General features: G+C 41.9%; 1 protein-coding gene across 5 annotated transcripts in view; it reads right to left on the bottom strand.

Annotated features, from left to right (window-relative positions):
• LOC122770479 (receptor-type tyrosine-protein phosphatase delta-like) overlaps window positions 1–24668 on the bottom strand; it is a 105665-nt gene that overhangs the window by 29649 nt on the left and 51348 nt on the right. The window contains exon 1 of one of the 5 annotated variants that reach the window (XM_044027354.1): window positions 17339–17947. The exons of the other annotated variants lie outside the window; for them this stretch is intronic. The gene's annotated coding sequence lies outside the window, so the exon portion shown is untranslated. Of the gene's footprint in view, window positions 1–17338; window positions 17948–24668 lie in introns of those variants that run through there. 5 annotated transcript variants of the gene reach the window in all.

Here is a 24668-nt window from a genome sequence, read left to right as displayed (position 1 = left end):
CATTCTCCAACGACCGAGCCTAAACATTGAACCGCAACTTCTTTCCAACAATTGTCAAGTTTCACAGCCAAGTCTCACGTGAGTTGAAGAACTTCTCATTTTTAAATGTGTTTATGAAGACTTGCTACGTGGCTTGTGATGATCAGTGGAATGTGGTCATGATGAGAGTCATTGTTGCTTTTTGGCACAGTTGGAAGAAGAATGGCCTGCTACAACATTTCTAGATAATATTCTCCTGATACCTTTCTTTATTAAAGCCGAGCAAATGACCAAATAGTAATTTATGGGAGATAGAGCTCGAAAACTATGAGAAGTCGTTTGAGTTGGCTTTCAGGACACTGGCAGAAACAAGAAATCAATAAGACAGACTGAGACGAGAGGAAGGGAAAATGTGATTGATTGAGATGAGGATTTCAGCTGTCTGGCTGTACTCAACTTATCATTTCCTCTGGTTGCCCAAACGTTATGTCCTCACTATCACCCACTATCCCACTCTTCCATCCTTCATTTGCACTTCTGCTCCTTTTTCTCCTTGTGATCTCACCATCGCCGACTTCCTTTCACTCTCTGTCACTCTTCCTGTCTCCAAAGGGCCACACAAGCGATAGTTTCTCCTCTTTTCATTTATTTTGGCTATGTGATGTGACCGGTATGACCGGTATGACTTTTTTTTTTAATTCACTGCAATGTTAATCATATCCAATCCTATTTGTTTTATAATAGCAAGGTCCTGCCTACTCATTTGAGATAACATACAGTGTCCCTTTCTATCCTGTTTTTATTTCAATTTCAAAGTTTAATTTGCAGGGCAGGCATTAATCTCGTTTGTCTTTTGTTCTTGCTTTCTGTGATGTTTAAATTAAAGCATTTCAGTGGGCACACCATTAGATTAGTCCCTTTCTGCATCTCCTTGTATGAGAGCTGTCTGGCCCCAACACATGAAAGATGAAAATCCACATTGTTCAGACACTGCTGAGTAATGTGCACACCTTGACAGTGGCACAATTGTCAAGCCTGAATAGATGGCGCTGAAGAGACATTTATTTATTGCAGTAAACACGGTTATTGTTGATGTAACAGACGAGGACAACCCAAAGACAATGGGGTTTGCATTAATTTGTTTCAGCGGCACGAAAGATGGTAAATATTCAGTTTCCTTTATTGGCCTCAGCAGACACAAAGACAATTATACATCCCACCAGCTCCACAGACTGCCTGTGGACTGTTGCCTTGAGGCAGACAATTTGATTGCATCAATAGACATCAGAAGCTGGAGCCACAGGTCTTGTCTGATTGTCGGCAACACAAAAAGTACAAATCCCACCTGTCACCATCTAATTCACCCCTCTGACATTTTCAGTCAAAAAAGAGGGGACTTTTTTTATGCCTCCATTAGCAGCCAGGATTTCATCAGCATTTAGTTCCACTTTCCCATTCTGATGATTAAGTGTCCAAATAACAGAAACTGAAGTGCAGGCGGAAAAAAAGTGAAAACGGTGCACTAAGCAGAGTGCTGAATGTGGCCAATCGAAGGGTTAAGCCAGCTGTGACTAAAAGGCCCATGCTTGGTCTCTATTGGACCATCTCTGGCAGCCATCCATGATATTGAAAGCACAAGAAGGAGAGAGAGAGAGGGGGGACTGATGCTGAGTGGATTAGAAGAGGTGGGGGTGGGGGTGACAACATGTAATTACCTATTTACCCAGCCTTTAGTGGAAACCTCATTGAAGGCTAATTGAGCAGTGCATTAGTGAGAGCATCGTAAAGATAGCAGCGGGACTGCAAAAAGGAGGGACGGTGGGCGGGGATGAGTGAAAGACGAGAAGACAGAGGGACCAAAAGGTGAGCGTTAGCATGAATGGGTGAGAGGAAGGAAACTGAATGTGGACAAGTGCATTGTGATTCTACGCCACTCTACAACTGTTGGAACAAGGGCCCTTCTGCATGGAGTTTGCCTGTTCTCCCCCCCGTGTGTGCGTGGGTTTTCTACGGGCTCTCCGGTTTCCTCCCACAGTCAAAAACATGCAGAGTTGGGGATCAGGGAAATCAGACACTCTAAATTGTAGTTTATGACTGTGAGAGTGATGGACTGGAGACCTGTCCACAGGGTACGCTGCCGTTTTGCCCTCCCCCCCGCGACCCTCATGTGGAAGATAAAGTGGTAGAAGAAGGATGGATGGACAGAGATAAGTCATTCAGTTACAACTAGTTTATCCACTAAAGGCATTTTTAGCTCAGGGTTATTATTTCCCAGTCCTATCTCAGAGTAAACTCAATATATTAAGAGGTGTTTTTTTTATGGTGGTCAGACCAGTTAATCACTAAAATGATGGACAGAATACTCAAGAACAAAATGAACCATGTTGTGGTTTCTTCCTGACAGACAAATAAATCATTGGTGTCTTAGTGTTTCTAAATGGTCCAGGTGACACTACTTTATGTCTCACTGGTGGGGGATTTTAAATATAGCATATTATGTTTTATGAGCGTATTTTATGCTGAGCAAGTAAAAGCCTTCATCTGCAAACTAATATGTACCTGCAGCCGTCAGATAAATGTAATACACTAGAGTACAATGTCCTCTCTACAACGAAGTGTAATAGCAACACTAAGAGTCAATGTTTTAGAGAAGCAAGAGTACATGCACTTGGGCCGAGTACCTGAATAAACTCTACTTGGACAATACAAGATCATCACAATAAGAAACCAGTTAATTGTGCTTTCAAACTTCTTAATGGACAGAAAACGACTTGTTTTTGAACCTTTATGTTGCTTTTGACAAAAATTATCCCGTGGTATTGAATTATTGCACGGCCCTAAATGTCTTTCCATGCTTCTGATTTTACATCGTTTGCATGTGTGTGTGTGAGTGTGCACGTCTTTGTGCGACTTATTGTGCCATGATACACACTGTACAGTAGAGAGCCTTCGGCGCCGGGGGGCAAAAGTGGCACATTGGAGGCAGTGATCTCTGTGATGTGCTTTAGTACATGGATGGATGGAGGAAGGATGGATCTATGGATGGATGAGCCTGCAGCATGGTTATGGTGTGGCCCTGTGACATGCTACAGATATACCACCGTATGCGACTACATCAGGAAGAATGAGTGCAGTTTAACAGATCCGCGTGCATCCACGCACACAAAATGTACATAGTATATATATAAACATGAGTGACGTCCTCTTCACCAGGTGGAGTACGGCAGTAATAATTTACAGGCCTTGAGCACCTCTCACATCAAATAAAATATGGATTTGCTCAAGATCAAAAGAGCGTAACCCTTCAAAATAGCTGATGCTTTAATCCACAGGGTTCTCCAGTTATAACCCCTCTTTTTTTTGTGTTTGAGGTGGTACTTCACGATGACAAAATAGACAATGCAGCCCATTACCTTCCTTCCTTTGCCCTGTTCAGAGTGCACTTGCACCGGCTGTGTTAACGTGTGGTATTCAACATGAGACAAACGTTCACCTATTCTTAGGAAAAGCACATCCTATTCCCTGCAGTGACCGAGTGAACCTCCTGTTTCTACTCATGCAGAGGACGATGCGGATGAAGAGGGTGAGGAAGAGGATGAGGAGGAGGAGGAGGAGGAGGAGGAGGAGGAGGAGACAGCAGCAGCAGCAGAAACCACGTAGCAGTTCATGAACCCTACTTCATGCATTCACTGAATTCCATGGAGCACCACAAGTCATGAAATGGCCTTGCTTTTGTGAACTGAAAAAGAATTCCTCTTCTCTGGTGAGCAATAGAGGGAGAGCTGATGTACTCCAGATTAACACAAGTTCTCCAAGATATTAGAACTTTCTGAGTGTGAGTTTAAGCAGAGTGGAACAAAAAAAGAAACAAGCTAATTTTCATTTGTTAAGATACAAAAACAGATGAGAATGTTCTACTATCTGATATTAAATATGTGTAGTATCACAGAAACACATACTGTAAAGCTGAAGGTTAAAGGGCAGATCATGGGCAGCTGAGTCCAGAAATACATTTCTTGATCAATCTTCTCCAATGTCATGTTGCACTGGTTGAGAGAGAAGGATGGGGTTACAGAACCTTTTCCCTCAGATTGATTTTGGCCAGCAGAGGAGTGGGAGTACATGAGTGGGACTCGAAAAACAACGTGCACGGGGAAATGCAAAGATCTGAAAACATGGATTCCTAAATGACAATTTCATGCTTCTCGCCGTTCATGGCAACATGCCGAGGAAGTATTTGATTTACAGCAGGGATACTATTATAATTAGGGATAAAGACATGTGGCTCAAATGATATCGTATCCTCAGAGTGAGGAAGAAGTCAGCTAAGGAGGCACATTTAAACGTAGCTGCCCCAAATGGAAACGTTAAGCCACACGTCTGTCTGACTTCAGAAGTGTGTTTGTCACATATGCCACTTGAAACCTACTGTGAAATATTCCATAAAACTGGCAGTGGAGCATATAGTGTATGCAAAAACCTCCCCTTTTTTTCATTAGTGGTTTCTTTATATGGATATAAAGTCGCACAGCTCAGAAAGATGGAGTACTGACAAAGAGAGAAAGGGATGAGAGATGAGACATAAGGGAAGAGAGGATCTAATCAATCCAAGTTAGAAAAAAAAGGGAAGCAAAAATGAAGGGAAGAGAGCAAGAGCTAAACCCACATACCTTCTGGTTTGATAATTAAGACAGGGGACAATAAATATGTAATGGGGCTTTTTCTGCTGCTTCCTCTTCATGAAGATGGGACCACAGGGAGACAGGCCCACCAAGAGCACCTAAGTACACTGGCTATTAAAAATGGATGCAGGGAACAGCAGCCCTGGCTGGCCCTGTCGACCAACCACCCAGTATGTTTTGATGGGAGTTACCGTGGTTACAGGGCTCCCAAATGGTCCTTGCTTGTCAGGGTGAATCAAATCAGACATCCAAGCGCCAGCACCAGTGCCTCCACCCTTCCTAGGCATGCTGCCGCTGGGGGCACCACAACTCAATGATGTCACTGAAAAAAAAAGTCTGGGCCTGACGTGTGTGTGTGAAAGAGAGAGAGTGGGGAGGAGAAGAGTGAGCATAGGAGACAAGAGATGAAGATGGACATGACTTTAAAAAGCTGCCTCCAAAGAAGTTACCATTATCACTGCCTCATCTGTCTCAACCGGATAATACGCTTCAGAGAACAGCGGGTTCCTTGTTGAGTTCCAGTGCATAAACGACTTCTGTACTTTTAAATAGATTTAGATTTATCATTGCAGCAAATACAAGTTAATTCTGCTCTTTGATGAAAGGTATTTTTTATTGGAGAAAGTTGGAGAGAGAAGAAAGGATGGATATTTTGTAAGTGACAGCAGATGCTTTTGACATTCTCTTTAATATTCTTTTGTTTATGGGTGTAGAATTGATTAAGTGACTGTTCTAAAACTGTTGTTGACGCGACAACACACTTATGTCTCTCTTAACGGTGTTTTTTTTTTCTTTTTTTTTTTTAAATGCCTCACAGCACCTACAGTATGTATGTACTGCCTGGCAGCGTATTATGATTCCTTTGCATAACCTCAACAGACAGGGTATCTGCTCCTGTGGTCCGTGTGTGTGTCCTAGAACACTTGGGAGAAGAGGACAACTTTGGAGGCAGAAGAGTAGAAACTGCTTAGATAGTTATAATGTGTATTATTTGAAATAACAAATTAGAATATTGTTGGATCTGACTACACAGACAGCAAACCATGACATGCGACGGACCGAAAATGTTTGCTCTTAACTGCTAACAACTGTATAGTTGTATTAAGTAAAAATTACCAAGTAAGTCAAAAGTGTACAGAGTGAGCAAGAGTATGCCAAAATTGCAAGATGAGGAAAAGTGAACTCAAGTAGGAGCCGAAGAGACTGAATAGTGCACGATGTTTGATGCTGGGCATGCATACTGTATGGACCATATGTGCTTGTGTTTCCCTGTGTGTGTGTATGTGTGTGATCTGTAGGCCCCACAAGAGAGAAGCCCTGTATGGTGCTGTATACATTATAATGGCTAGTGACAGCAATGCAGGGCCAGTGATACAGAGGAAGAGACTGGGAGGCATACAGAAAATACTGAGGAGAGAATAGGTGCCATGCTACAAACACACATTCACACCTTTGTACCTGGCGCTAGGTTAGCCCTAACATTATGGAATTAGGTTTGTGTCAATACTTTCCAACAACACTTTTTCCTGAAGCAAAAAAAATTGATTTAATCATTCAAAAACATACTATTTTTTGTTTGAAAATACATTGGGTCGCAGCCTAGACACTGTTGTCGCTTTTAAAAAGCAGTTAGAAACCAGGGTTCTTATTGTTGTCCTGTTTTGTGTTTAAACGCTCAGTATTTTACTTGTATCGCCCTGTGAAGCACCTTGTGATTCCATAAAAGGTGCTATATAACTAAAAATGTACTTACTATTTACTCATACAACAGCTCTAGTGAGAGTGAGCAATTGGAACTGAATCTGGTGGATGGAAACGTCAATAGACTTTTTTTTTATTTTAATGCTAATCCACAAAAAGTTGAGTTTTTATTTGTAACATCGGTTAAATATTTCACTATATCGATACTCACTATATGCACTATATACATAGAAAGGTTTGAATGAATACAGCGTACTACAGACATGCACACACACAATGACTGACAGAAATGTAGCGTGGTACCTTACAGCTTCATGTTTGATAAACACACAAACACACACACACATACATTCACACCAGAGAAGGGCGGATGTGGAAAGGGTGGCCTGTCCATCAAAGCTAGACCTCATTTCTGTGTGCCACTGATGCTCCTATTGACGTCATCAATCATGACAATGCGCCAATGGAGAGGATTTGGGAGTCAAGGGTCAGGGAGAGAGAGAACCTACAAGCCGAATGCAAGCGGCATTAAAACACAGCACATGCACTGTAAATACTCCACTGCTGTGTAAACTATTTCCATAGAAGGTCAAACAGCAGCTTCATCGCTCTGACTCCTGGAGCAGTGCATTACTTGTGGAATTGATTCCAGGGTGAGGTTAAAACAGAGGCTTATGTATTGAAGTTGCATTCAATAATGTTGAAGTGCTGAATCAGAGACTATCATTTGATACGCTGGCAGAGTGTGTGTGTGTGTGTTTTCTTTTCTTTCCTTTTTTTTTATAACATGCAACAGTTACATTCAGATATATTCGAAGGCAGCTGCAGGAAAATCTGCTCTTACAAGCTAGAAAATTAAGTAATAAATGTTCAGAGCTGGACAAAAAAACACATACAAAAGCTATTCTTTAATTGCTAATGTCATTTTGTACAACGATAATAAAAGAATCAATCAACAATCTAAAAGCACTCCCAGCCAAAAGAGCTTTTGTTGGCCTCATTTGCCGTGTTACTTGTAACATATACATGGTAAACCTGAATTTGCTGAACTCGAACAACACTTCAGGGAGTCGTCTTTCAACTTGAAGGTCGCCAGTTCGATTCCCGCCTCCGCGAGTCTACATGCCAACGTGTCCTCGGCCAAGACACTTAACCCCACATTGCTCCTGACGGCTGTAGCGGCAGTGTGTGAATGGGATGGGAAAAAAATGTGCTTTAGAAAAACGTGCCGCACATAGATGCGTCGCATGACTGTGTGAGTGAATGGGTGAATGGCAAAGCGGTAGTGTAAAGCACCTCTGAGTGGTCACCGAGACGAGAAAAAGCGTTATATACGTAAATACGGACCATCTACTGAGGGTAGAGAGTGTCGGCAATGTGAGTGCAGGCAAAGCACAGATACAAAGGTGTGTCCTTGGTGTTTTACACTCTTTTCTCCTTTCCACCCTCAATAAAAGAATGTTTCTACACAACACAAATGTGTACTGGACAACCCAAACACGACTCCTATAACCATAAAGACTGAAGACTCATATAATCATAAAAGGGCATAATGATCTAATCTGTCACTACCTCAATGTGTGATAGACCAATACATCAGTGCATGAAAACTAATCTATCACGGAGCAGCGACAGGTTATGGCAGTGTGCTGATGGATAGGAGCTGTGGATGGAGAGGATGGCTGAGTTGCCCTTGTCAGAGTTATGAAAAGGAGAGTGAAGGAGGGAGTGGGGGCTGGTGGGGGGAGATGGGGGGGTTGGACAACCAGACCTAAATGTGTTCCAAACTGACTCGTTCGTCATGCTTTGTCACATCAGGGGACATCGAGGCAGACGACTGCCCGTGCATGTATACGGCGAATGTTTGTGTGATAAAATGGTTAGCGTGTACTTGACACGGTGTGATGAGTGTGCATGTCTTTTTAATTATTACACCGACCGCTCACAAGGGAATAAATATTGCTTATGATGGGGGGGGGGGCACACAAATGTGTGTATAATGTGAATCTGTGTGCGTTCACACATGAGCTCTCATTCAAAGGTATGTGTTGTGGAATCCAAAGCATTTGACCTCAATCTGTGTCTCTGCATTATTTATTGTCCCATTGCCAGCTTCCCTTTGTTTTTCAACGCTTGTCTAAGGAATCAGTGTGGAAATAAAAAATAAAGAAAAGAAAAGAAAAGAAAAGAACAGAGATATTTGGAGGAATATTCCAGATAATGGCTATTTTCTGAGCTGGTTTCCTTTTCTCTTGTTCTGGGTAAACACAACATATCGCATCACAAGCATTACGGCTAATTGATCGCTCTGGACTTTCCTATAGTTTCCCCAATGGTGCTTAAACAGTGTGGAGTATACAGTCCACACAGATGGGCTGAAAAATGGGATTTCTCCACGAGAGCTGTCCATGCACACTGCACCAGCGTACACAGCCCATAAATGCACTCCTTTTTCACTTTTATATCTGACACATACACATGCACGCCCGCTTACACATCCCAGCCTCCTTCCCTGGGCCAAGCTGGCAGGGCAACAGTGTGTTTCCTCAAGACCTGCTGGGCCAAATCAATGGCAGCCAGCAGCCTTCTACAATGAGCACGCCACCATTTTACTGGCTGCCACCCAGCGCAGCACAGAAGCAGCTGAATAGTCTGCGAGGAGAGCAGAGCAGCACAACTAGGCTGTTTACAATGAGCACACGCTAAACCTGGAAAAAATACCACAGTGTTTCTCCCGTGTGTGTGTGAGTGTTTGAGCTGGGTAGGCAATTTGTTGAGGTCAATGAATGCTGCTTGTGTGGTTGTGTACGTTTCTGTGGGGGCATAAATTGGAGCGCACATTTAGGGCATGCAATCTTATTAGAAACTGCCTCACTTGTGTGTCTGTGTATTAAAGATACAAACTATTGTCAAACTAAACTAGAATTTTAGAATACATGTCAACACAATAGTCTGATTGCAATTGTACTAATTCTAAGCCAACCATATAATGCGACCAGGAGTCAAACTACTACTGCATGTAAAGCTTCAGTCAGACTACAGCCCGACTCAATCCGGCCTGGACGCTCTGCGCATTCACCACAGTTCTCATCCTCAACATAAACAATAAATACATAGATCATTAATAGAAGAAGCCAGTAGTAGTACACAGGAGAAATTAGACAGTAGTGACAAAAACATGGAGGAATTCAATCTGGTACATTTTACTGGACTGAGAAGAAGACCAATTTATACATCTTTATCTTAAATATTTACAATATGTATACAGAACTATTCTACTTAGGACATTCATTTGGACAGTCTGAACAAAGCATTTTCTCAAACCTCAGTTATAACCAGTCGATGCCTAACCCTAACCTTAACCTATTCAAACCAATTCAAATCTCAGCAGCCCAAAACTTCACTGGTTCCTCAGAAATGAAGCGCTGCCCCATCAGGAGCAGATTTTAGGCCCCATGACAACTACTGGTCCTGACAAGGTCAGCGTTTATGCCAGAAAAAGGTCCTAAAGAGGCAACAAATACGAGCACATACACAGTCACGCATCTGTCATCTTGTCATCTCTCCTTCTCACACACATATCTACTTGCTGCTGGCGTGGTAGACTGGTTTCTAATCGGTGAATCAGCGTATCAGCCAAGAAATGTCAGATTCATTTATAATTCTGGATTTTAATGCCTGTAACTCCACGCTCTTACATACAATATATATGTGTGTGCCATACTTTGGACCATTATGTCTGCATTTCAGGGAAAAGCAGCACACAACACATTCATGTGAACGTATCATGCACACACACATACACACACACTCGTGTGTGTGACATGCACACGCCCCACTGGGAAGCACAGACAGTTCCAGGTTCAGGGGGTGACAGAGCTGAGCAGAAGGAAAGGATCAATGTGTGCTGTGACTGAGTTCTGAACCTGACCGAAGTGACACTGTGTCCCATAATAGTAAAGCATACTCAAGAGGAGTCCAGTTAGATTTATATAAATAACTTATTTGATGACCAGGGGCTGCTTACCCCTTAGAACACAGAGAATATTAACATAACTATGTTAAAACGTACAGTGGGTATAAGAATGTGCAATATAGAGTGTCTTATATCCTTTCTTTCAGCACAACCTAAGCAATCTGATGAAAAAAAATATAAATAAACTATACAAACACACGCCTGGGCAAAAAGTACTCAGTTCAAAGTTCACATGGCTCGTTTTTATGAACAAAAAGAAAAACGCTCTATTCTGTGACCTGCACAATTATTGCTACTTTATATCATTACTCAACATGTGACATAAAAACAATCTTAACTTTGACACAACAAAAAAAACAACGCATATTTAAAGCCTGAGTATGTGACCTATAAACACACACCCACAGGATGTCCATATAAGGAGTTGTGTGTTATTCCCATGGTAAATTACCATAAGCACTGAGGGTCTGCTAAAATATTTTACATAAGGCAGGTATTTGTTCTAATCTACTGAGAAGTTTGAAAAGAAACACAAAGAAATGGAGCCCAAATGACTTTTCCTTCATTTATTAATTTGATATTTGGGATTAGTTCCTTTCTTGTGTCGTCCCTTCTTTACTCCCAACGTTCCCCTGTCTTTCTCTTCTGTCACCATCTCATAAAGCAGGAAAAAAACAACATATATACACACACATATATATATATATATATATATATATATATACATATATATACATATATATTGATGTTCAAGCCAAGACAGAAGCACAGCCGCTGTCTGTAACCCTAGAACACAACCTTGTTATTTTCAATAAATGTATTACAGGCGCTTCTTATGAAAGGTGCAAGGGAGACTTGGCACTTAGGTTAGGTGTCTCTATGCTTTAGCCAGGAGAGTCAGAGGATGCAGGGGAGGAAGATGATGCCATCCTCTACACCAGGGGATGTATTAAGTAACAGGTCTAATTTAATATTGAGATATTGAGAGAGAGCGCGAGAGCTGCTAAGGCACTTCCTGTGTCTACAGGCTATCCACAAATGGAGTAGCTGGGGAATGCTGAGTAGGGGGTTTGAGATACATTAGAGAGGAAATAAAAAATAATTTCATAGTGCACATTTACTAGATGAAGCAGAGGCATGGAGTAATTATGCAAAGACAGTGTTGGTATGTTTTCATCTAATGCATTGGCTTGTCTTATGATATTAGCATTCCCATTATGTTGAATAGGTTTACTGACTGTGACACCGTATCATTTCACGAGCAAGTTTCCACATAAGGATGAACTGGAGACATGAGTGTGTGCAGACCTGCAGGATGATGATTATGTATAAGCCGTTCACACACACACACACACACACACACACACGCACATGTGCATTCATAAGCAGAAAGAAAAGAAATACACACTAAATCTGTCAGATATAGAGGGTGTTTCAGGTCAGGTTTGTAGTCTTTGTATCCAGACGTGTGGCATCCTCTCTTCTGAGAACAATGGATTTCTAGTAATTTCAAAGGTTTTGGGGTTTGTAAAGAGATTATTCATCCTCATGTACACACACAGACACACACACACACACACAGACCACAAGGCACAATGACACTCGCATCCTAAACTTCTAAACCTTGTCGTAGGACAGGCTGCTGTGATCTCTACTCACAGAAAAGCGCTTAGACAATCATGACCAACAGTGAAGGCTGTTAGTCATGACACACACACGCACGTACACACACACACATAGTTGGATTAGACATCATTTAATCCCAGGTGCCTTGGGGAGTCTGAAGCAAATGGGAAGACAGAAAATAATTTCTGAACACGCACAACAAAAAATGGGATTTGTGTCAGACGCTCAGTCCCTCAGAGAGAAAGAGAAGGAAAATGGACGACAACGAGAAGAATGATGAATGAAAGGACAAAAGAAAAAAAGAGCTCAGCTGAACAGTATTATCCTGATTCACTTGGCAAAACCTGACAACAAAAAAAAGACAATCAAATTTAGTAATTACAAATCTATATACAAACAGTGGTGAGGGCTAATCCTGGTTCAGGCAGAAGAATTAGGAGCGAGCGGAATTAATGTGCGGTGGGTGGATTGGTGGGAGCCATTTTGAGGCACCCATTTGCTGCTTGGCTCTGTTGATTGTGAATGGGGAGACTGTGAGACTGAGCCAAGGGCTAAAACAGCAGAGGCAAAGACTCCTCCAGAGGATACAGAGCAAACACTCAGTGCCCATATAATGGACTGGAAAATTCCTTGTCTTCGCCTGAAGATTTCACTCTGGAAATGTTCATATGAAATCTGATTTGCAACTCCGCTGTGTTTCAAACAAAGGGATTTAAAATAAAGTCGATAGCACAGCTTAATAAAGAAGAGCGCCACCTATGGAACATTACTGAGAGACTGTGAGGCAAGTAGATGCCAATGCTGTTTGACTGACACATTGTCTCTGGGAAAATACCACAGCAGTGACCGCTCAGTGCCAGAAAAAAAAGGAGAACAGAAAACAAGGGTTTGGCCGACTGCCTATTTGAAGTGAATAAAGTTACATATTCTGTCGTTTTGAAAAACTGGAGCAAACACTGGCTGGGAGCCCTATCTATATGCCGCAGAATGAAAGCAACTCATGACAGGGATTTCACAGACATCAACTGAAAGTTATGGCTTTGTCGATGGGACGCTGATTAAAGAGGAGAATAATTAGACGTAATCCAAACACATGTCACACAGGCACCACTGTATAGAGAAGCGAGGGGACGAGAAGATGAGAGGGCACATGAAAAGTCATTATTAAAATATAATGTGAATTATGAAACTAGTACATAGCTTTAGGACGGTCTGGGAGGACAGAGGACCTACAGGGGCAAAGGAAAACGGCTGCAAACAGCAGCAAATCCTCTGGCGGAGAGAAAAAAGTGATGTGGAAGTCCTGCAGCCGTGCCACTAAGCCCCCGCTGCAGATTAAACGGTGTAGTCGTAAGGAGGAGGAGGAGAAGGACGCGAGGCAGGGAGAGAACGAGAGACAGAGAGACAGAAACAGCGGGAGAAAGAACTGCAGGGGGAAAATAAAGCTTTGTGGTCTGGCACCATGTTTGCTATGTCAAACCGTCATGTGTGCCACGGAGATAGAGGGAGCGCAGCGCTGATGAGAAGAGTAGACAATAATTGAAGAGGAGGACAGAGAGAAGAGCAAAGGTGCAATAAAAGTGAGGGAAACACTTCAGTCCTGACTGTGAGAGGCTCAACATGTTTGGCTCAGATTATGTGTGTGTGTGTGTCTGTCTGTGACTTTGTGTGTAAGTGTGGGTGGAATATAGGGTTGTTGTGGTTGTGCCTGGCTCCTTCAGGGTGTCTCCCTCTGATTGTAACGTGAAGAGCAGGGGTATGTGTGTATGTAAGTGTGTATGTATGTGAAGGCGGTCGCCCCAACCACAAACTCTGTCACTGTCGTCGTCTTTCTTTCTTTCTCATCTCCCATTTACTTTCATTCATCGCTCTCTCCTCTATTTCTGTCAGTTCCTTGTTAAATTTATCCTGTATCTTGTGCCACTACTCTGAAATATCAAACGCAAACACACACACACACACACTCTAGACAGGGACGCACGGCACATGTAATGAATATGGAAATCTGATTCCAGTGCATCGCGGTTATAAAATAGTGATCAGAACACTGTTGGAAATGTCCTTGAGCAACAATGTTTGCCACATACAAGCCACTACAAACAAATCCAAATAAAAAACATGGGTGAAACAACAGATAAAGAACAACAGAGTAGAAGCAAAAGAAGAAGTTAGAGAGAGAGAGAGAGTGGATGAACAGATGAAGGGAGGACGGTCTTAAGTTTAATTTTTAATATCTAACCATATGCTCATCTCCACAGGTGAAAACTTCTTTGCTATAAATTAAAAATTCACAGCCTGTACGTGGGTGTGACTAGGTGGATGGAAACAGAAAGAAGAGAGCGACAAAGAAAAAAAAAGAGGGAGGGGGAAGGGGAGGGGGTTTGAAAAGTGACAATGAGGTGTAACATGAAGAAATAGATCAAAGAAAAAAAACAAATCAACCACGGAAGACGACAGAGGTGCGGTATTATTGATTGGGCTCGGATGTTAGCGAAACATAGGAAAGTTAGTGCAATCTAGAAGAGGGAGAAAAATGCAGGGAGACAGAGCTGCAGGTGAGGCGATGGACGGATGATAAGGGGAGCCAGGATAGATTGAAAGCTGTCCCCGCCGACTGTCAGGTAAATCAATTGCACTGCTCTGCCTCCTCCCCCACTCCTCTCAGCTGCTCGTCCGCCTCCTCCACTGCTCTCAGCCCCATGTCCTATCACTTTTGCAAGTAAATACGCAGCTGGATGCTGACTAACTGTAGCTGGAGCAGGAAGTGCCGGCCTGCCCACTCTGACTGTTACAACATGTTCCCACCACAAGTCTGTCTCTCAAAATAGCCTCTTTAAAACCCCTTTACATATGCTCTTTGATTCTTGTTAATCAGCCCTGAAATTGCAGTTGACACAGTGAATAAAACACGTATGCCTTCACTCCACAGAGTGATAATAAATAACTTCTGATATAAGACAAAAAGAGCATTTTACGTCCTGTGCAAGCTAATGTTTTTCCTCTGAACCAGATTCTTTGGACACAACAGCACAAGTCGATCCACGGTGCAATCCGGCTCTGCTGACCTGCTCATGTTTTCCTGGTTTAGACTGCACTGGCCTGCTCCGTGGGAACCAAAAGTGCAGTGACTATAATTACCAACCAAACTCATAACATCCGTGACCTTAAAAGCACCTCTTCTAACCCACGGGGCAATGACATGGACATTCACAACATATATATGCGGACGCGCAGCAGGCACGGCGGCGTGCATCTGTGCATGAGGAAGTGCTGACAAACATATGTACAAAACACACACACATGCAGCTAGCTCTGCACACACACACACTCTGGCATCCATCACATCTTGTGGAACTTAGTGTCTCTGAGAGGAGGAACAGCTGCAGCGGCATGCATGTACACACACACACACACACACACACACACAGAGCACATGAAAACAGTGGAGAATCAGCAGTAGTAAAGCACTTCATGCAAAGACTGACATGTGATGAGGAACCTCTGAACTCAGAGCAGCAGGCTGTGGTCATAAAACAGGCTGTAAAGCATTTGGCCTAATGTGCTTGCTAAAAACCTGAACACATTTATTTATTTCCTACGCGTCAGTCTGTCACCTTCAAATATTACGCCTTAGTTAATATGCTGATGTAAAAAAAAAAAAGATTACTTCATTAAATCACATGTGGCTCCTGCAGGGTGGGGTTTTCAGAACACTTTGTAGGTTTTAAAGCACTGGACAAACCATTTGATCTGTAAGGGCGGGGCAAAAAGGGTAATACCATTGACAAAATAATTCAGTCTCAATAATTATGCAAACAAATATCAGATCATTTAAGATTGATTTGTGCTCCAGTGTGAAAGTGGAAGAACCCCATTTAAACCAAATGAGGGGCAGAAAACCAACATTATATTTGAAGTCAAAACAATGACAGACATTCCACGTGCATTTGCTATTAGAGAAAATAATACTGCGATCATTATTGTTATTAAATTATTGCCCAGTTCTACGATCCATGTCTATTATCCGTGGCCTGTTCGCTGTGAACTAAGGGTCATGTGTTATTTAAGGCCATGTTTTTGCAGTTTTTAATTGTTTTACGTGGGTTTCATGGCACAAGTCTGCAACAGCATTAGAACCAATGAAAGTAGCCGACCTGTGTGTAACAGTGAGTGGACATACAGTATTTGTCTCGCTCACACACACTCGCCCCTAATTACTGCACAAGTACTTATGTGATTGATCTGTGAGCTAGACTGCTGACACACACACACACACACACAATCAACAGCACATTACAGTCAGAGTCATTATGGCTGAGAAACATAAATGTCATACAAGGTGAACACTTCATCATACTTCATATAAATATTTTGCCTTCATTTAAAAAAAATATATAAATATTTATCTACATTGATATCTATCTCTTTCTCTCTTTGTCTCTCTATATACATATATATATATATATATATACTGTATATATAGGAGAACAGGCTTGTGGAGTGAAACCCACACAAATTCACCTGATAGTCCACTGTAACCTTTCTGAGTCTTTAGGGTTTCTGCAAATTTGCACACACACACACACACACACACACACACACACACACACACACACACACACGTGCAAAAAAAGGTGAAATTGACCTGCCAGACATTCAAAAAAACAACGACTTGTGCTTCTTGTGCTTTGTGTCTGCACACACCATTAAGTGTCCAGTCGGCCTGCTCTTTGCTGGTGGCACAGTGGTTCAGGTGTGAGAAAATACCTCCAAGCATGTTTTGAGAGGGAGCAACCAAGCCCCAGTGCAAACCTGGCGTTTAAAAGCCTCCTTAATCTCTCATCAGCATTTTTAAAATAAAAGAAGAAAACACACACACACACAACAATCTAATTTTAAGAGCCCGCCTTTAAACTGCAAACTATAATAATCATAGTAAAAATGTTGACGGGGAGCCCAGTGAAAGGAGGAAACTGCATTTGACTGTACAGTGGTAGGTGGTTTTATATTGTGAGAGGGACCTTGTAAAAATAAGAGCCATAATAAAAGCTAGGACGTAATCAAATACATCTATAATTTTAACAGGTTGATATGAAATCACTGGCTCACACTGACATCGTGTCATTGCAGAAATATCACAGGTGTTATTCCAGTGCAACTTTATAAGCCTGTGGTGAAACACCAGTAAAACAACTGTTCACGTCAGAGGTGTCTAACACAGCCATTATGTGTTATTTCATCACACACACACACACACGCACACTGGTCAAGGACACACTGTGATGAGAAGTTGTGGCGCTGCCGCCGCTGTGCGCCGCGCCAACATGATCAATGACTACATGTTAATCACATGACAATAAACGTGTGCGCTCACCATGTCAGCAGCATCCCGCCACCGCGCAGTCGTTGGGAGAAACTCGCAGGGTGAGAGGAAAATTCAAGCTCTCGCTCCGTCGTGTGTCTGTGTAACATCCACCGTGGCTGCAGCCGCTCTGCCCAAATAATCCAGCACCTTGTTTCTCAATCCCCCTCCTCTCGCTCTCTCTCTCTCTCCCCCTCTCTCCCTCTCTCTCTGTCTTTCGCTCCAGTAATTTCTCTCACGGTCGCTGTGGATTCAGCTCAGCAAAGCAGCTGCTGAGTGAAGTTAGGGCAGATTTTTTTTTTTTTTTGGAACGCAGACGCGGCGTGTACAGTATAAAATAATCCCCCGCGACGCTATTTTTTCGGGAGGGAGTGCGTCCACACACGTGTTTTTTTATTTTTTTTTTTACCAAAAGACGGCGATAGTCTCTGCCGTCACTCACTCGCTCCCTCGCCCGGTGAAAGATGAAGTCTGTCCCGACAGACGAGCGCAGAGATGGAGAGATGAATGTGGCTCAATACGCAGCGCTGCGTTCAGTGTGAGCCTCAGAGCCAGTGTCGGGTCACATGTTGTATTGAGTTTTGTATGACATCAACGCGAGGGGAAATAATCGATGGTATCAAATGCAGGTTCAATAAATAATAAAAATAGATTACCACTCCCACACAGATTTTAGTTCTTCGTCTCATTATTAATGTTATACGGAAGAGGATTAGGGCCACATGTAAAAAAAAAATCAGACTTAAATCAATCTCAGAATTCTAAATTTAATCTCAGAATTCAACTGTTTTACATGTGGCCCTAATAATCCTCCGTACTTCTGAGATTATATTCAGAATTCTGTCTTTTTAAAAAAAATATTTAAAAACATTTATTTTTTTGGCCATAATCCTCTCCCGTCCTATTAGTATGACAGACAAAGACACTGAATTTCTTATTTGGTCCCCAGAAAAATAAACTATATGGCCAACTTTTTCTAAATGTGGAAAAATGAACTTTTTGTAGTATTTTGTGAAAATTAAAAACTCAGCTCTTGACAGAATCTCAGCTGAGATTTGAGTCTCTGATCTTCGGTGCACGGCGAGTATAGGAGAGCAGCGATCACAGGCTCGGTTAATCTGATGAGACAAATGGAGATGATCTAATCTTTTAGTGAGGAACTGCCATGGGCGTTTGTAAACTAGTCGATGTCATTCTGGTGTATTTAGACACATATTTTTACCTAGAGTAAGCAAAAGCAATCAATTCAATAATTAATTCAGTGACAGATTCAATAATAAATCCTAATTCAACTAGGCCATATACAGTACATCAGTTTTTTTAACCCACAGTCATTATATTGAAATTCATTTGTCACAATTCATCACCAACAGCATTTTAAATTGACCGTAAGTGTAAGGGTGGGAGTGGATGGTTTGTTTGTCTCTATGTGTCCCTGTGATGGACTGGTGACCTGTCCTTTTGCCCACTGTCCTCCTTATGACCCCATAGGTAAAGTGGTAGAAGATCACCAACAGTGCATTTTACTGATGCCTTTAAATGTCTTTCATGAAGTTTACACAACTGACTACAATGCACTCAAAAGAAATATTGATTTGAGTTTACATTTTGGATTTGCAGTTTGAAAGCAGTTTAAATAGTTGGCAATTTTCAAATAAATGAGTCTCCGTAACATTCTGAGACCATCCAGAAGCCTTCATCACTCACATGAGCAATGAAACTCGGTCCACTGTCCCTACATGCCGAACCTGAAATAAATGAGCTTTAAAAAGTCGCACAAAATAACGTCAATAAACGACAAAGGACATGTTAGGCCTAGTTTCATGAGTGGTTATGGTCACCTCGTTTCAACCCCGTGATCTTCTCATCAGCTGAATTTAAAAAAATGTTAAACTTTTAAGATGGGATTATTTTATTATTGCTGCAGCAGATGACGCTCTGTGCATTATACTAGACGTGGCTGACGCTCGTGAAATCCTTTTTCATTCTTTAGTTGAATCTAACATAAATCTACCGTGACCTGGGGCTAATGTGTAACAAAAGAATAAAGCTTTAGCAAAAGATGAACATTTCAAGATGACGCTGACGTTATCTCATCCAGCTTTGAGCAGCATGCGTGCTGGAAAACAGGAACAAGGGAAAACGTGGAGTAGATTGGAAACAGCGCCGGGTGGGACTGTCTGTGCACTAATAGTCAGTCAGTCAGTCATCATCTACCGCTTTATCCTCCACCAGAGGATCGCGGGAGGTACTGTGCCAATCTCAGCTACTACGGGCGATAGGCGGGGTACACCCTGGACAGTTCGCCAGTCCATCGCAGGGCCACACACATAGAGACAAACAACCATTCACTCTCACACTCACGGTCAATTTAGAGTGTCCAATTTACCTAATCCCTACATTGCATGTTTTTGGACTGTGGGAGGAAGCCGGAGAACCCGGAGAGAACCCACGCACACACGGGGAGAACATGCAAACTCTATAAAGAAAGGCCCTTGTTCCAACCGGGGCTCGAACCCGGGTCTTCTCGCTGCAATGCAAGAGTGATAACCACTATACCACCATGTGGCCCTGCACTAATAGTATACATGCTAAATAATTTACATCAATGTAATAGCTGCGACACCTATGGGAAAAGCCCCATAGTAAAGATGGATATTTCACTGTGTGGTCACCACGGCAACATAAAAAGAGTACATGAGGGTATTTTTAGGGGGAAGTGGGATTTTTTGTGGCTGCTGATGCTGACCTTTAAGAAATCAGCGCAGCCCATAGCCAATATTGGATGCCATTTTTTTTAGGGGGCAGATGTTATCTTTTTTCCCGTTAAATCATAACAAAACACCTGTTGTAATGTATTTGGAAAGGTGAGAATATTCAACTAGGCTAGATGGTGTACCTACAAAGAATATTCTTTCACCTCTTTGCTATTTGGGGCCACATGGTGGTGTAGTGGTTAGCACTCTCGCCTTGCAGCGAGAAGACCTGGGTTTGAGCCCCGGTTGGAACAAGGGCCTTTCTGCATGGAGTTTGCATGTTCTCCCCGTGTGTGCGTGGGTTCTCTCCGGGTTCTCCGGCTTCCTCCCTCAGTCCAAAAACATGCAATGTGGGGAATAGGTAAATTGGACACTCTAAATTGACCGTAGGAGTGAGTGTGAGAGTGAATGGTTGTTTGTCTCTAGTTGTGCGATGGACTGGCGAACTGTCCAGGGTGTACCCCGCCTATCGCCCGATGTAGCTGAGATTGGCACAGCACCCCCCCGCGACCCTCTGGTGGAGGATAAAGCGGTTAGATGATGACTGACTCACTCTTTGCTATTTGATTGTCTTTGTATTTTGTCAGTTTGATACGAATATGAATATTGATACTATACTATTATGTCATAATGTGTGAGACTCTTTCAAGGAAAAAAACCTCGAAGTGCACGTCTATACTAAACATTAAATACACGAAACAGGTAATAAAACAACAACAAACATTTTTCAAAAAACTTTTACTGCACTTAGCAGCATTTAATAAGTTAAGTCAAGTTTGCCATTTGTAAATAATAAATTCAAGTAAAAGCACATAGGGATTTTTGTGCAGGTCTCACAGAGCAATTTGGGAGGTTTAGACTGGGAAATGTGTATTTTACTCCAGCCTGGATGTCTTCAGCCAGCTATCCAAGAAAAACAATGCCTTAATGTACATATACTATACTATTACTCGGCTAATACAATAAATAACAATAAGTCAATGCAGATGATTTCAAAATGGCAAAGAAGTGGTCAGTCCAGGGGCCAAAGGAAAACAAAATAAAGCACTAACTTGATAATGTGAGAATGACTTTTCAATAACAGAAGCTCATAATGCAAACATTGCACGGCATAATGAGTGCAATATAAAATCAGGGGCCACTTTAGTGCTTATATAGTGCAACAATGTGATTAAACCAGTACACATGTGAATGATTGGATGTCTGCTACAAATTGAGTGTCATTCCACTGCACGAGTTTGGTTGAAAGTTGATGGATCGCAGTCTGCTGATCGATCACTAAATAGCCAGTATATTAGCAGGGCACAATGTATTATTCTTGTCCGCTTCATTCGTTGCGTTGTGACAAAAGTCCAACAAAGGGAGATAAGTCATATGAATAAATGTGTCATAACAGCGCATGAATCTGGGGAGACATATTGGCAACTTTAGCCTGCGATGATGTACGATCGGTGAAGGCTGTTAGTTCGGTTTGATGTGACAAATCTACGGATAATTGCGGGAGAATCTCGGTGTTGACAAAAAGACAAGAAGGCAGCAAGAGGCGGGAGGGAAAAAGAAAACAGCAGTTTTCTGTCAATGAGCATGATTGCACACACACACACTTATTGGGTGTGCTGACCTAGAACTGCAAACACAATCAGTGGTGCAGCAGATTCCCATCAGTGCAACGTAAATGAGACAGAGGAGCCGAAACGTGCTTTTGTTGCAAAAACTTCTCAGCTGAGTGGGTGCAAAGAAACACCACCTCAGGCTGGAAACACACATGTGAACACACACACACACACACACACACACACATACATACAAGTTGAAAGCGCGCACGCCATGCAGGGACAGAGACACGGAGTTGTGTCCAAGCCTGAGTTTGACTGGCCTCAGGATAGAGTTTCAGCACCACACTGCGGACACACACACACACACACACACACACACACACACACACACACACACCCCAGCACCATCTCAATGTCTGCACTTATTTGGATTGCGATGTGGCTGCTCCTCATTAAATATTCAAGTGATTCTCTCTGATAAATATGCTCTCACATGTGGAAAACACATGACTATACGTTGAACACACATGTTCACTCCGGTTCACACACTCCCTGCAGGCACACTGTGTCAACCAACTTATTTATCAGTACTCCCGAACACTGTGTGTGCAATCACTGTCCCAGCTGCGCACATCGGCGTTCTCTCGCCGCGCCGACTCCTCTGTATCCAGATATATCGGAGAAAGTAATAAGATATAAATTGATAAACACTGACACACTTATAAAAGATGTGTCTCCACTTTATGTAACAATAGCGGTGGTGGTATAAATCCAAAAAGGGAAAGTTATTATTTATTTGATTTTTCTCAAAATGATTCTTTTCACACAGAAAACAACAGTGAGAGCTCATATAATCATACATGTGTGAGGGCTGCACATGTTTGGTTATATCTACTGTGTGGACTTCTTTCAGAGTTATTCTGTTTGTAAACAAGTAAACAAAGAAGCAATAAGACGCTAAATGAGTCATGTTGTAATGTATGTTCTCCATCCATTATGGTAGTAGAGTATTAGAGTAACATCTGCTTACTGCTAAGTGGTTAATGCATCAGCACGTGTCATTAACAGTACATTTAATCAATAGATTGGGGGAAAAAAAAGCTTTAATATCTATATTAAACACGGAAAAAGTGGTATTACGCCATTCCTAATTGATAAAATATAAAACTAGAGTCGACGTAAGGTCATAATCATAAAAAAATACGTGAAGACAATTATCTCACCAATGCATTACTGACTCGTAGAGACAGAATCAAAATAGAGGTCAACAATAAAACTGAATGGGGACTGCAGGTGTAAGTGAAAGAAAAGCCTCTTTCTTAGGTTTTTCCATTTTAATTGGTTTCTAAAGTTAGAGGTAACAGGTAGACTTTGGCACGACAAGACACAAGTCACAATAAAAAGGACTGGGGAACTTTTCCTGGGTACAATTAGAGGTAGTTTGAACAATGGACTAATGATGCACTGGGGGTATTGGTATCCACTGTCCTGTACATCTCACACTAACCATCAGTGAGACAGACGGTGGATATTTTAACTCATCATAATAGGGGGAAAAATGGACAGGTGCAAGTGGCAACCAGTGTCATCGATAGCTGCTCCATTAAATGGAGGTGTTGCAGTAAGCCATGATAGGGAGTCAGCATGCACAGTGTCATTATTTTCATTATTTCATCTGTATACATCTTTGACAAGTCAAACAACACAGAAATAACCTACAAAAACATTTAACCTAAGTTCACTGACAGATTAATCACCAGAACCAACACAAACATTTTTGTTTTGCAATAACAATAAAATAATAATCACAATTATTGTTATTTTTATATGCAGTATCAAATTGCAAAGGCATTTTGAATTTTATTTATAACTTAATGACATAACTATTCTAATTGTATGTGTTTGTTTATATTTTGAAACGGTCAAATATTTGTGACTTTATCTGACATTGAAAATGATATCCCAAATCAAACAGAAATTGCAATCACTAGATATCTCCCCCAAAATCCAAACATCTTCACTTTATGGGTGATGTGCCAATCTCTGCTGACTTAGGGCGATAGGCGGAGTAAACCCTGGACAGATCGCCAGTCCATCACGGGGCCACGAGTGTTCAATTCACCTAATCCCCAAATCTGCATATTTTTAGACTGTGGGAGGAAACTCCACACACATGGGGGAGAACATGCAAACTCCATGCAGAAAGGCCCTATAGTTTGGACTGGGTCGTGAAGAGTGCTAACCACCACTTTCCTTTAAAATCATTCTGCCTTATTTTCATCACCTCAAAAATTCAGTTCATGATGTGTTCGTGGGGTATGGAGTATATCAGCTAATTAAAGCCATGACATTTTGATAATTGCCTCTGATCTCAGCATCATTGAAGGCCACAGTGTCACCCACTAACTCACGCACACACACACACACATGAATTAGTGATGATGAACACCCACTACCTGACCCTGTGCCACTCTGACCCTACAAACAAACACAGAAAACATTATTAAAGCCTCATAAATGTATGACATGCACATTATACTGTATCTATGTAGTGAGCAGCGCTGTGCAAATGTGAATCTAAACTCGTCTCCACACACACACACGTGTCACTGTCCCTTCATTCCTTTCACCTACGCCTCTCCACTAATTTATTATTTACCCTTAATCATGTGAGGCTGCTACCCATAAGTGGTAATAGACATGGCACCTTCCCTATTTCACCTGGGCATAGACATAGACATGGAAAACAACACTTTTTTTAAGGTTTCAACTCAGTCCACACCCAATGTATACTTTCATTTCTTTGCTATTCAGGTGTTAAAGGCACGGCTCGCTGAGTTCACACAAGCCCATTACAAGTGATCAGAAACAGGTTTATTGCCATGTATGCTTGAATCGATACAGGGAATTTTTTGGAACAACAATCTAGGTATGAAAGCACCCTTCCCTACTAACACACAATGTTCAAAGAGCGTTAGCCCATGGTTCTCTGAAGGTTAGTTACAACTAACTTCCCTCAGGGTTAGGTAG

Source organism: Solea senegalensis, linkage group LG6 (genome assembly GCF_019176455.1).
Source record: "Solea senegalensis isolate Sse05_10M linkage group LG6, IFAPA_SoseM_1, whole genome shotgun sequence".
Classification (NCBI taxonomy): Eukaryota; Metazoa; Chordata; class Actinopteri; order Pleuronectiformes; family Soleidae; genus Solea; species Solea senegalensis.
This window is presented reverse-complemented; position numbering and strand designations above follow the sequence as displayed.